An 11,476-nucleotide genomic window follows, 5' to 3' on the forward strand; every position below is an offset into this window, starting at 1 on the left:
TTCATCTCATAATTTAATTTCTGTTGTGCATATATTGTTCTATGTTTATTACAAAAAAATTATTTAACAAATGGCGCAATAATCATTAATTGTCAATTTCATCATTAAATACTACACCAAATACAAAATAAATAGCACCATTAAATTTCTTGTAAAAAACTGGCTATTATGAAGTTATTTTAAAATTTGTAAGTTCAACCATTTGGTTTCCTATAGCGAACAAAATAAACAAATAAACTTCCTCTTTTATGTATATAGATGTCTGATAAAATTCCTGCTTCTCATATTTTTCACAATAATTATAGTTATTTTATAAAGATTGAACATTAGTTACAGTTTTCTAAAGTAATGCTATAAATTAGAACACTTTTCAGAAGAAACACATTATTTTGTAAGTTGTGTATAACAACCAATCATTGATTAAAATCGAAATATAAGGTTTCTGTACTAGTGTTTAGTTTTCTACATACTGCGGCTTTAAGAAAATGCAATTGGATGGCATTCAATAATGTAAAAACAAAAATTAAGCTGGTCACAATGGACTGAATTTGTTGCTGTGTATTCTGATCTCCTTCACCTCCAAAAGAAATAAGGAAAAGTAACTCCCACCTAAAATTCACGTGTTGAATGTGAACTACACTGGTGCATGATGACATAATCATGCAACAGTATTTCTCTACCAATAGGAAGGAAACACAACCTCCATGCACAATAACTTCCCTTAAGCACTTACACATGAAATAACTTCATTTGTTTCCTCGGCATTATCATTAACAAACATTTGAATTTTTTCGAGTCTCTGTTCAATTTACTTAGATTTGCAATCATCAATGAAACTTGTATTTTCATTCTGCCTTTGCTTTTGTTTCAAAAGCATTGTTTAACATAATGAATTCTCAAGTTATGTGACTTCTAATTTGCCCTGTGAAAGTACCTAAGTTAAGAACACAGGAGCTATTTCTACTATGGCTTCTGGAGGCTTGTTAACAATTGAGGATGTTACAGCCAATTTACAGCATGTTGTGGTTCTCTCATGCATACTGGACCTCCTTTATCCTGTCCCTTTAACTGATGTCCTTTCTTCTCAGTTTGTGAATAACCAGGAGGACAACAAATTTAACCAACTGTTCCCTCATCTTGATTTGTTTTGGGTACCATCTTACTGGTCGGGAAAAATCCTCAACCTTCCAATCTCTTTCTAGATATGATTTTTCAGGTATGTTCCTTTCTTTATCTTTAGACTGTGTCTTTTGATTATTCTCATTCTTTACTCCATGAAATCCATTCTCAGTATTATTTTGTATTTCTTCCTTCACTTAATATTAGGGTTCATGCTGATTTTTGTTTTAGAACACCTCCACACTCACACCTACATGTTCATCCCCCTTCACATTCTTGACTTTTTTGTCCTGATTTACAGCCATTCTTCCTTTTATTTCCTAGATTCACAGTCTTTAGAGTCTCTTTTGCTTGCTTGGGGAGTGGACCCTTTATTCTCTGTTTTGCTCTCCAGTTCCCTGTTTTCATGTCTTCATCTTTTTCTCACTATCCTTCTATGTTCTCTATCCTTACTCATCTTTTGTCTGAGGCACTTCATTGTGCTCTAGAGGGGTTTTCTAAAGAAGTTTATTCCTTTTTCTTTACCATCTTACCCTGTACTGCTTCTGCTCTTTCCCTTCTTCTTTGATTCCTTTGCTGGTGGGAATTTTTGGGTCTGATCTCACTCCTCACTTATGTATGCTTGCTTTCCTTCATATCTGGGATTTTTGTTGAACCCCATTTATTCACCCAAAAGTCTTTGGTGAAGTTCAGGTTTCATTGGAGACCAGGGCTAAGGTATTCCATCGGCAGTCCTTTCTCTCTTCCCTGATTTCTGGTCTTTCTCAACCTTGCATTTCAACTTCTGTTCCTCAGGTAGATCTGTCTAACCCTTCCCATTCCAGCTTCCAAGCCATCCTCCCATTACCTGATGTCTGTCTTGTCAGCTCAGGCTCTATGGATGCCCATTTGTCTCATTTCCCCTTTGCCTGACTTTGGTTTCAGTTTTCTTCTAACAGATAGGTTTTTTCATTTTTTAACTTCAGTTTCTCTCCACTTTTCCCTTCCCTCTGACACCATTTATCGTCAGTGTTTCGCATGGATTTGGTCTTGAATCTTTTGAACAAACATGCCATTGAGAGGCTATACACCTCTTCCCTACGTTTTTTCTCTCACCTATTGGTAGTCTCAAAGACTGGAGGAAAAAGACCAGTGAAGAGGAAAGAAATTCTCCATCTGGAACCATGAAATGAACAGAAACCAGTCCCAGTTCGTTTGCTAACTGTGGTTGCTGTGTCGGAGCTTTTTTATGTTTTGACCTCAGAATTGAGTCTTCCAATTATGTGTTTTTCCATTTGGCAAGGTGTTGGTCCCTTATGTCTCATCGAGTCATGAGGACCTTCATGGACTATAACTTTGTTTCCATTTCTGCATGGTCGATTGGCTTCTACTTGCCTATTCTGGGGAAAATATCCTTCTCTCATACCTCTCTTCTTCTGCAGGAGACTGCTCCGTTGGGGTGACTTGTCACACTTTCGATTTCTTTTCTCACACCTATGTAGAACTTAGTACATCTGGGCATTTTTTTGTACTCTCATCTCATTTGGGTTCAGCCTTTACTTCTTTGTCTGCAGTCTGTGTAGTGTTTGGCCACTGTAGTTTGCACTTTTAATTTTCATCTTGCATGTGAGGTTATTTTGCCTTCAGGGACTTCCCTGGAACCACTCATTTCTTTGGGGCAAATACACATGTGCCTCATCCAGTGAATGTTCTGAGATTAGACCAGAAGAGCCTTTTTAGGGATCCATTGTCCTCTCTTGTGAGCCTCCTTTCTCCTCCTCTTGTGGATTTTTCTTGGTGGCTAGACTGTACAGATACCATGATTGGCATTCCATTACCATCCTCAGATCTTCATTTCTTCACAGTCATTCCCTCTTGGTTGTGGCGCATCTCTGAATGATACCATGTCTTTTGCCACTTAGACACGGGAAGAATTCCCTTCCCATCAGTGTGCTTAAACTTCACTCTCTGTTGAATATGTTCCCCTTTCCTTCTTCTTCTAGTGGATCATTTAATCATGATCCACTCTGACAATTCAATGATTATTTCATATATATCACCTGTTGGGAGGAACCTGTTCTAAGACTCTCTGCTTTCAGACATTGGACCTCCTCTTCTGGGTTCTTTTCCATCAAGTTCATCTTGTTACTTGTTATGTACTGGGGGCTTTGATCCTGGTGGTATATCACCTCTCTTGGCCTGACTATGTTCTGCCCATGGTGTGGTCTCTACATCCCTGGGTTTTTTTGCTGGTTTTGCTCTCGGTTGGACATACCTCTCATGGTTGCCTTTGTCTCTCCTCTCAACTCCTAGCTTCCTCTCTTCTGATCCCCTGTTTTTCATCCTTTGGCTGTGGCTGTTAATGGTTTCAGCCAAGACTTATCTTACTTTTTACTGTATGCCTAGCTTTCTCTTTGATGTCTCCCTTGGAACCTTACATTGGTATGCAACACTCCTTTTTGAGTCCAACTGGTGGCACCTGTTTGGCCAGCTCAGTCCTGATTATTTCTTCTACTTCTTTGATTGATGTCCAGACCCTCCTTCCTTTACCCAGTATCCCCATCTTTTGCTTCCGCCTCACATATCCTTTTTTCATTCAGGTACCATCCCATCATGTCCACGTGTGGGATTTGTTTGGTCCATTGCCCTTAGGACTAGACTCTCCGATCATGTAGCTTTCTTCTTATCCTATTCCTGTCATCCTTTCACTTTGTCTATTTATCAATGTAATTGGCAAGTTTTTGTTATTAGTCCATTTGCCTCTTCCTTCCTCCCAGATGTCCTACTGTGACCTATCTTCCTGCCTTTTCACTTGGTTGTTCAACCATAATTTGTTGGTTTCCACCATTGCCAATTATTGCTCTTTCCACTGCCTTTCTCTTATTACTTCCTTCCTTCTCCTTCTCGCCTGTGGTTGCTATTATTCAGATATCTATCTTATTGATGCTTCTCACACACTATTCCACCATACTTCTTTACTTCATTACTCGGACCATTCTTCCTCAACCATTAGCCTCTCATGAAGATGACTGTTCTTTCTTTTCTATTTACCTTCCTTCTGTCTCTCACCTCTAATTATTGGTACCAAATATAAGTTTGAAATTGATATTGTTTATTAATTTAAATATTTTTAGATGTGAATAAGAAATCCAAAGCTGGAATGAATATAATTGCGGAAATATTTCCTTTTTTTTTTTAAATGTTTTGGAAAACTGTTATATTTAACTGTGTAACAGGTAATTAATTATTTACTCATTTAAAGGATTATTGAAAAGTCCTTGTAAACAACATTAATGAGTATAGATGTCAACAGGCTTATAATATGAAATTAATCAGATTAAATGAAGACAAGACCTTAACTCTCTAAGCATGGTCTTGGTCTGTGGGACCAACCTTGTATCCATTTTGTACTTATATATTCACCCTATAACTTCTAAATTAGTAAGTGTATCTTCATGAAATTGTGCAAATTATCAGTAAATATTACAAGGCTTTCATACGCAAGATACCAGATTTTTTTATTTTATTAAGGTATAAGATTTTTTAAGTAATTTTTTCTCATGCCTTTTTTCTTTTGGAATGTTGACTATCTAACATGCAAAGTAATTTTAATTTTAAGATTAAAAATACTTTTATGCATCAGAAAATTTTCAAATTTCACATGAAAAGTTTTTATAACCTCCAGATAGTTATCAAATGTTTGTTAAGAAAAAACTTTATATTTTATTTGTTATTTTCAGTAAGTAATCTCTGTTTGGATTTGGTAGATTTGATCAATCTCACAACCACCATAAAAAATTAGGAATTAAATATAAATATTGCTTTTTGTTTTGTTCTAGAATGACTACAAATTATAACAAGAAAACACAAATGTTTAGTTTAAATAGCTTAAATTTCATATTATTATTATATATATATATATATATATATTATATTGACCTTCCAGCCATGTCTGGCTAACATTACAGAAGTTGTAAAGATATGGCTCATGTGCACTCTTGTTGCCATATCAAATAACATAAAACTTACCTTTGGTCTGTACAAAGTAACTTGTCTTGGCTGTGTGTTTTATATATACATTTGAAATAACCAAAAAATAATAAATTACTATATCAGTACCATAGAATTCCACTATAATTTATCAAGCTTTGTAATTAAGATGTATTTGGGTCTAAAAAAATATAAAATTTCGAGCTCATTAAAGACTTACCTTACCAACTTGAAATCTTGTATAAAAAAAACAAGACTGACACCCTTGTACTTCAAATTTGCTGCAAAAGCCACTAGTGGGACATTTTGAGCTTTCAATTGGTTATTCATGTATCACAGATGGAAGTATGTGCACATAAGGAAGTGTTTCCAAAAATGAAAAGAGGTGGGTGGGGCCACTGTGTTTGGTTCATTAAATTTAGTGATATCTCAGCAAATAGAAAAGATAGGAGGTTCTTATTTTATATTCTAGGTTGTCTATATGGGTAATTTGAGTTCCTAATTCGTAAGAAACTTAAGACTTTGTACTTGGACATCACAAACACCTAATTTGAACCAGTGCTTTATTCAACATCCCATGTGATACACAACAATCACTATTTAGTTTTTTTTTAATATTTTCTTTTAAATTTAGAAATTAACAAATGTATAATACTAAAATTTGAATTATAATTGTACAATTTGATACTAAATTTATAGATGTAAATTCATAAAATAGTCATTCAATAAAATTTTGAATTCAAGTCAACAAATACGATGACATGGCCTTTGATCCGTATCGATAGGGTTAAAATAAATGTATGTCATTTTTACCAGATAAAATTTTTATACTATTAAAACTTCAGGATGTCCAATAATTTTGGAAGTACTTTTTAAAGATTATACCAGGAAAAACATTTAAGGTACAGACATAAATTGTTACACGTGCAAAATTAATGTTTTAGTCTTTTAACATCATATGGTTACCATAATTCAACGTACTCATCATGAGTTACACATAAAATGTCCAGTCTGTATACAACCTCCTAACAAGTGTTTTACAACATTGCAGGAGTAACTGTTGTGACGACTTCTTGGATATGTAGACACAGTTCTTTCTTACTTGGAACCTTATTAGCATAAACCAAGTCCTTTGTGAAGAAACATAAAGAATCCATAAGTGTAATGTCTGGAGAATGTGTCGGCCAGCTGATTGGACCTCTCTGTCGACTCCACTGACTGATTGGAGGATATTTCATCAAGTATGTTACAGGTGCTAAGGCTCTTGTCTGGTCGAGCACTGTCCTGTTGAAATAACATGTTAATAATATCTACCAGTGATATAAACATTATTTTTCCATATGAAACAAATGGTATATCTTTATACCACCCTGTTTCAAGGCAATTAGACTATTACTAACAGATCCATGGTGCAACTATGGACTTTCCAATTTCAATGATTGTAGTAGACTTAGTTATGGAATCTTAAGAAATGAAAAACTTGAAGGACTTCTTATACAGAATTAAAAGGTATGTGGATGACACTTTCACCATTCTGGATAAAACAAAAATCAAATTTTTTGGTGTCACCTCAATAATATTATAATCATATTTTATATTCACAGCAGAGAGAGAATCATGATATTCTTAGATATTTTGGTTTATGGAGAAGAAAATGAAACTTTAACTACCACTATATATTGTCAACCTCCAAGTGTAGAAAAATACCTTAATTTTACTTCACACAAAGCTGTGGTTATTAAAATGCTAATGACAATTTCTCAAAATTTTTATTCAAATGAATCAGATCAGGTTAAAGAAAATTAGCATAACCTAATGGTCTTGAAAGATAATGAGTATCCAAACCAATTTATTGAACAAAACAAAATAACAAATAAAAAAAAGGAATTTTAAAATCTATTGAAACTATTAAAGGAATTTCTAAACAGGTTAAAAGACACAGATAAAATTATTGTTATAACTGTTTATTGACCTTGCACAACTTTAAGTCACATCTTAGTCCAACCCAAAAATAGAATTAGTAGTGTAGGTAAAATTCCTTATAAAAACTCTCATGAAATCTATATTATGGTGAGACATGTCATATTGAAGAACAAATGACAATAAGTTCTGGCAGAGTGATGCTTAAGCACGGCACATTCTTATACAAAATCACATTCTAGATTGGAAAAATTTTAAAGCTATAGCCAAACCCAAGAGACATGGTATATCCTAGAAGACCAAAATCACATTAGCGTCATTACCAGTGCAACTGTATCATCCAATTGCCACATATTACTATCATAATAGTATTTAATCACCTACAAGAGATCACAACATAAAGTAGTCATGGAGGAAGACACTAGACTGTTTTGATACATTTGGCATGTTTTTTTAACCATTTGGTTTTAATTAAATTATTTTAATCTGTTGTGTTTTAAACTTAATTTTGCCTGATGTGTCACTAAAAAGTTTTTAATGATTATTTACTCATTTGGGTATTATATAGGTCTGGGCATAGCATTTTCTAATTTTGTAAGAAAACTTGTGTACTGTATCAATTAGATCCAGTTTACCAACATAGTAACATATATATAATGTTAAGCTTGTTGTGTGTTAGAGATCTCTGATACTACTGTGGATTTGTATTTTTCACAACAGTTAGCTATTAACACTGAGCACTGTGAGCAACAATTACAGTTCTCTTAAGTTATTCTAGAAATCAAAACAGTGTTAAGAACAAACATTATTTTAATTTTGTGAGGTTTACATAGTAACCAATGATTGAGTGAAATTTAATGAATCAACCTTTTAGTTGATCATTTGTTTCTTTCTTTTTTTTAAATTGTAACTGTTTATGATTTAAGACTAGGCTGTAGATTTTGTTTTTACTTTGTTCTTCCTTTAGAATGCTAGATATGGAGGTGAGAATTGTGCAAGGCTTTGTGAATTATTAAACATTTCTGTTATTTTTTTGGTATGTTTGAATAGCCAGTTAATTTTTAGTTTGTGTGAAAAATTTAGTAAACATTATGGACTCTTCATTCATAATTGTGTTTTTAATGTTAAATTTTCTGTTATCAAATGCTTCTATATCAGTTGAGTAGTTTAATTTAAATCAGATAATATCTGTTTATTGGCTACTATTTTTAGGTCTGTTACAGAAAATGTGGGTTTTGTATTATAAATTGAAGGGAGAAACTTGTGTATATAGAGAGCTGTATATTAGTTTATCATTGGCAGTCAAAATTATCAGGTTTGTGAATTTTAAGTAAATAGTCATAAATTAGGTAACCTAGAGTATTGAATAATAAGATTTTCCATTAAAAATGTGTGTTCTTGATTTTCATCTTTATGTGAATGCAGGGTTCACACTGGTCATGAATATTCTGGAACTTTGGAATAAACATTTTGGTATTGGAAAGCCTGGAAAATCAGTGTTTTTTTTTCATGAGATCCTGGAAATTCTTTGAAAGTTTAACTCCTTCATTCCCATATCCCTATTTTTATTATTGTCAAGCCAAGACATTTGTTTTTTGAAAAATGGTCTGTAAAAAGTGACTCATGAAATGAAAAATGCATTGACTTGGTAACACAGATAAATAATGGGTTTTGAACTATAAACCTCCAACTGCAAGAAAACAGGTATCACATGACTATTGTTGGTGTAAAATATGATCAAGATTTGTTTGGCAGAAGTCTAAAATCATAAAATTGTTGATAGGATGATCTTGCACATTTCAGAATTTTACTAACACCATCTTCAGTATAAATACTTCAAAAATAATTAACAACATTTGTAGTTTAAGGTTACCTTTGAAAAGGTTACTGCTTATTTAGATGAGGGTAATGGTGTAGATTTGGTACATCTAGATTTTCAGAAAGCCTTTGACAAGGTGTCACATAAAAGGCGTGTAAAAAATTTATCTCTGAAGGTGTGGGTCAGCTAATTGGATTGAAGAGTGGCTGGATGGAAGAAAGCAGAAAGTTGTTATAAATGCAGTTCAGTCAAATTGGATTAATGTCACAAATGAGGTACCTAAAGGCTCAGTCTTAGGACCTTTGCTCTTTTTGATTTACATCAATGACATAGATGAAGGAATGGCCAATAAATTATTTAAATTTGCTAATGATATTAAGGTCTTGGGTATTGCTAGCTGTGAAGAAGATGCTGCTGCAGCGTTACAAAAGGATTTAGATTATTTACTGAGTTGGGCAAATAAATGGCAGATGGGTTTTAATTATTATAAATGCAAGATAATGCATGTGGGCTATCATAATTTGAATTATAAGTATAATTTGGATGGGAATAACCTTAACAGTGGTATGAAAGAAAGGGATTTTGGAATAATGGTTGATTACTCTCTTAAGTCATCCAAGCAGTGTGCTGTTGCTAGTGGTAGGGCAAATAGGATTTTAGGTATTATCTATAGAAATATTGAATACAAGACTAAAGAGGTTATACTTTTATTGTATAGTTCATTGTCTAGGCCACATTTGGAGTGTTGGATTCAGTCTTGAGCTCCTTACCTTAGGAAGGACATTGAATTGTGGGAAAGGGTTCAGAGGAGGGTTACTAGAATGATGCCTGGGTTGGAGGGTTTATCAAGTGAGGAGATATTAATATCTTTGAAATTGTTTTTTCTTAATAAAAGAATAGTTATAGGGGATCTGATTGAGATGTTTAAGATTGTAAATGGAATTGACAGTGTTGATGCATCATCTTTTTTCATATTTAAAGGTGAGAATAGTAGGACTAGAGGACACAAATATAAATTTTGGCAAGGTAAGACAGTTTTATTTTTCTAACAGGGTGGTTGGCCTTTGAAATGGTTGCCTTCAGATGTTGTGGAGGCAGTAAATTTAAGTGAGTTTAAGAGAAAGCTTAAGAACAATATGAAGTATAAGGGCTGGTTTTAAGATTTTTATCTAATAGTTTTACTTTAGTTTAAAGGATGGGACAGCCAAAATGGATCAATAAGTCCCTTGTTGTCCCTAAACATTATGTTATGTTAAATAATTTGGAGACAGTTATGACCAGTGCTTTTTTTTGTTAAAACAAAAAGGTGTTGATACTCATATATATATATATATACATACATACATATAAGAAATTAAGAGATGAAAACATATTGAATTACCTTTTTATAGAAAATTCCAAATTTTCATCATGTTCTCAACTGATGCAATATCATGACTTCATTCCTTTCTTTTGGTGTCTATTGCTGAGTGACATTTTTGGAGCAACCATGACTCTATGTATTTTTTTGAGTCAATGCGTGGAAGGGGCGGTCCAACAAGTTTAATAAACAAAAGTGCTGAAACGGTTTTTTGTCATCAATGAATCTCTGGTTCGGGTGACAATCAAATTCATGCACACTGTGCTATATTGCCATCTTCACTATCAGGCAACCTATTTTCAATCGATTTTTCAAGGTTCTGTAAAAAGCTTCCGGATTAATCAGAGGGTCCTTTTTGCAATCTTTGTTCAGATGTGAAACTCATCGGAAATGAAGATTTTTGGTGGCTTCGGTAGCATTTTTTATAATATGGGCCTAGAATCATTCGTCTTTCTTCAAAAATTTTTTTACAAGAGATTTTATCTTTTGAATCGCCTTTTAGAAGTCTATATCGCGCTTTTGTAAGTCCAAACTCAATTCAGATAATTCTTGGAGAGCATCACATTTCAATTTGACTGACCATGTTACCTGTTTGTACTCATTTAAAGTCTTTATAGATTTAATACTTATAACTCTCAATATAGTATGTATATCTTCACAAAATTTGGCAGTCTTTCAGTTAACATTACAAGTTTTTCACATACAAAAAATCATATTTTTAGTGAAGCATTTTTAATAAAATAAAGATTTGCCCATGAATATATTGAGTATTTGTTTTGAATAGTCTATGTGCAAATTAGTTTTCATGTTAAAATTAAAAATACTTTTCCTCATCTCAAAAATTTCAAATTTCCTTTGCGTAATCCCTGAAACCTCCCAAATGCATTTCAAACGTTTTTTTTCAGTAAAACTTTATAGTTTATCTGTTATTTTCTCTACCGTATCTCAAAACGGGATCACTTAATTCGACCGACCTCGTAACCACCAAATAAAAATCGAAATAAACCTAAATTACCCTTTTTCTTTCTAAAATGACTTCAAATTGTAACATGAAACTACATTCATTTATCCTAAATACCTCTAAGTTCTTAACATTATACATCTATTTATAATTAAATTATATTGTTTTATTGCCAATTGGACTGTGTCTGACTACTATCTGCAACATAAAAAGGTGTAAATCACTTGGAGAATCTGCAAGTCACGTTATGCTATTGAATTACATTACCCACGAGCTGCTCGTTTGTGTGCCTCGTGAACCATTTTAATTATATTATTATTATTATTAT

General features: G+C 33.2%; 1 long non-coding RNA gene across 11 annotated transcripts in view; it reads left to right on the forward strand.

Moving 5' to 3' along the window:
* The window catches only part of LOC106463789, a 58,032-nt gene that overhangs the window by 37,882 nt on the left and 8,674 nt on the right, over positions 1-11,476 (forward strand). For 7 of the 11 annotated variants that reach the window (XR_002611563.1, XR_002611564.1, XR_002611566.1 and 4 more), the window contains 2 exons: positions 1,089-1,216; positions 6,140-6,597. This is a non-coding gene — a long non-coding RNA (uncharacterized LOC106463789). The remainder of the gene's footprint in view (positions 1-1,088; positions 1,217-6,139; positions 6,598-11,476) is intronic. The other 4 variants (XR_002611562.1, XR_002611569.1, XR_002611565.1 and 1 more) reach the window with 2 other exon arrangements.

The sequence above is a fragment of the Limulus polyphemus genome, unplaced genomic scaffold (genome assembly GCF_000517525.1).
Source record: "Limulus polyphemus unplaced genomic scaffold, Limulus_polyphemus-2.1.2 Scaffold1483, whole genome shotgun sequence".
In the NCBI taxonomy this organism is placed as follows: domain Eukaryota; kingdom Metazoa; phylum Arthropoda; class Merostomata; order Xiphosura; family Limulidae; genus Limulus; species Limulus polyphemus.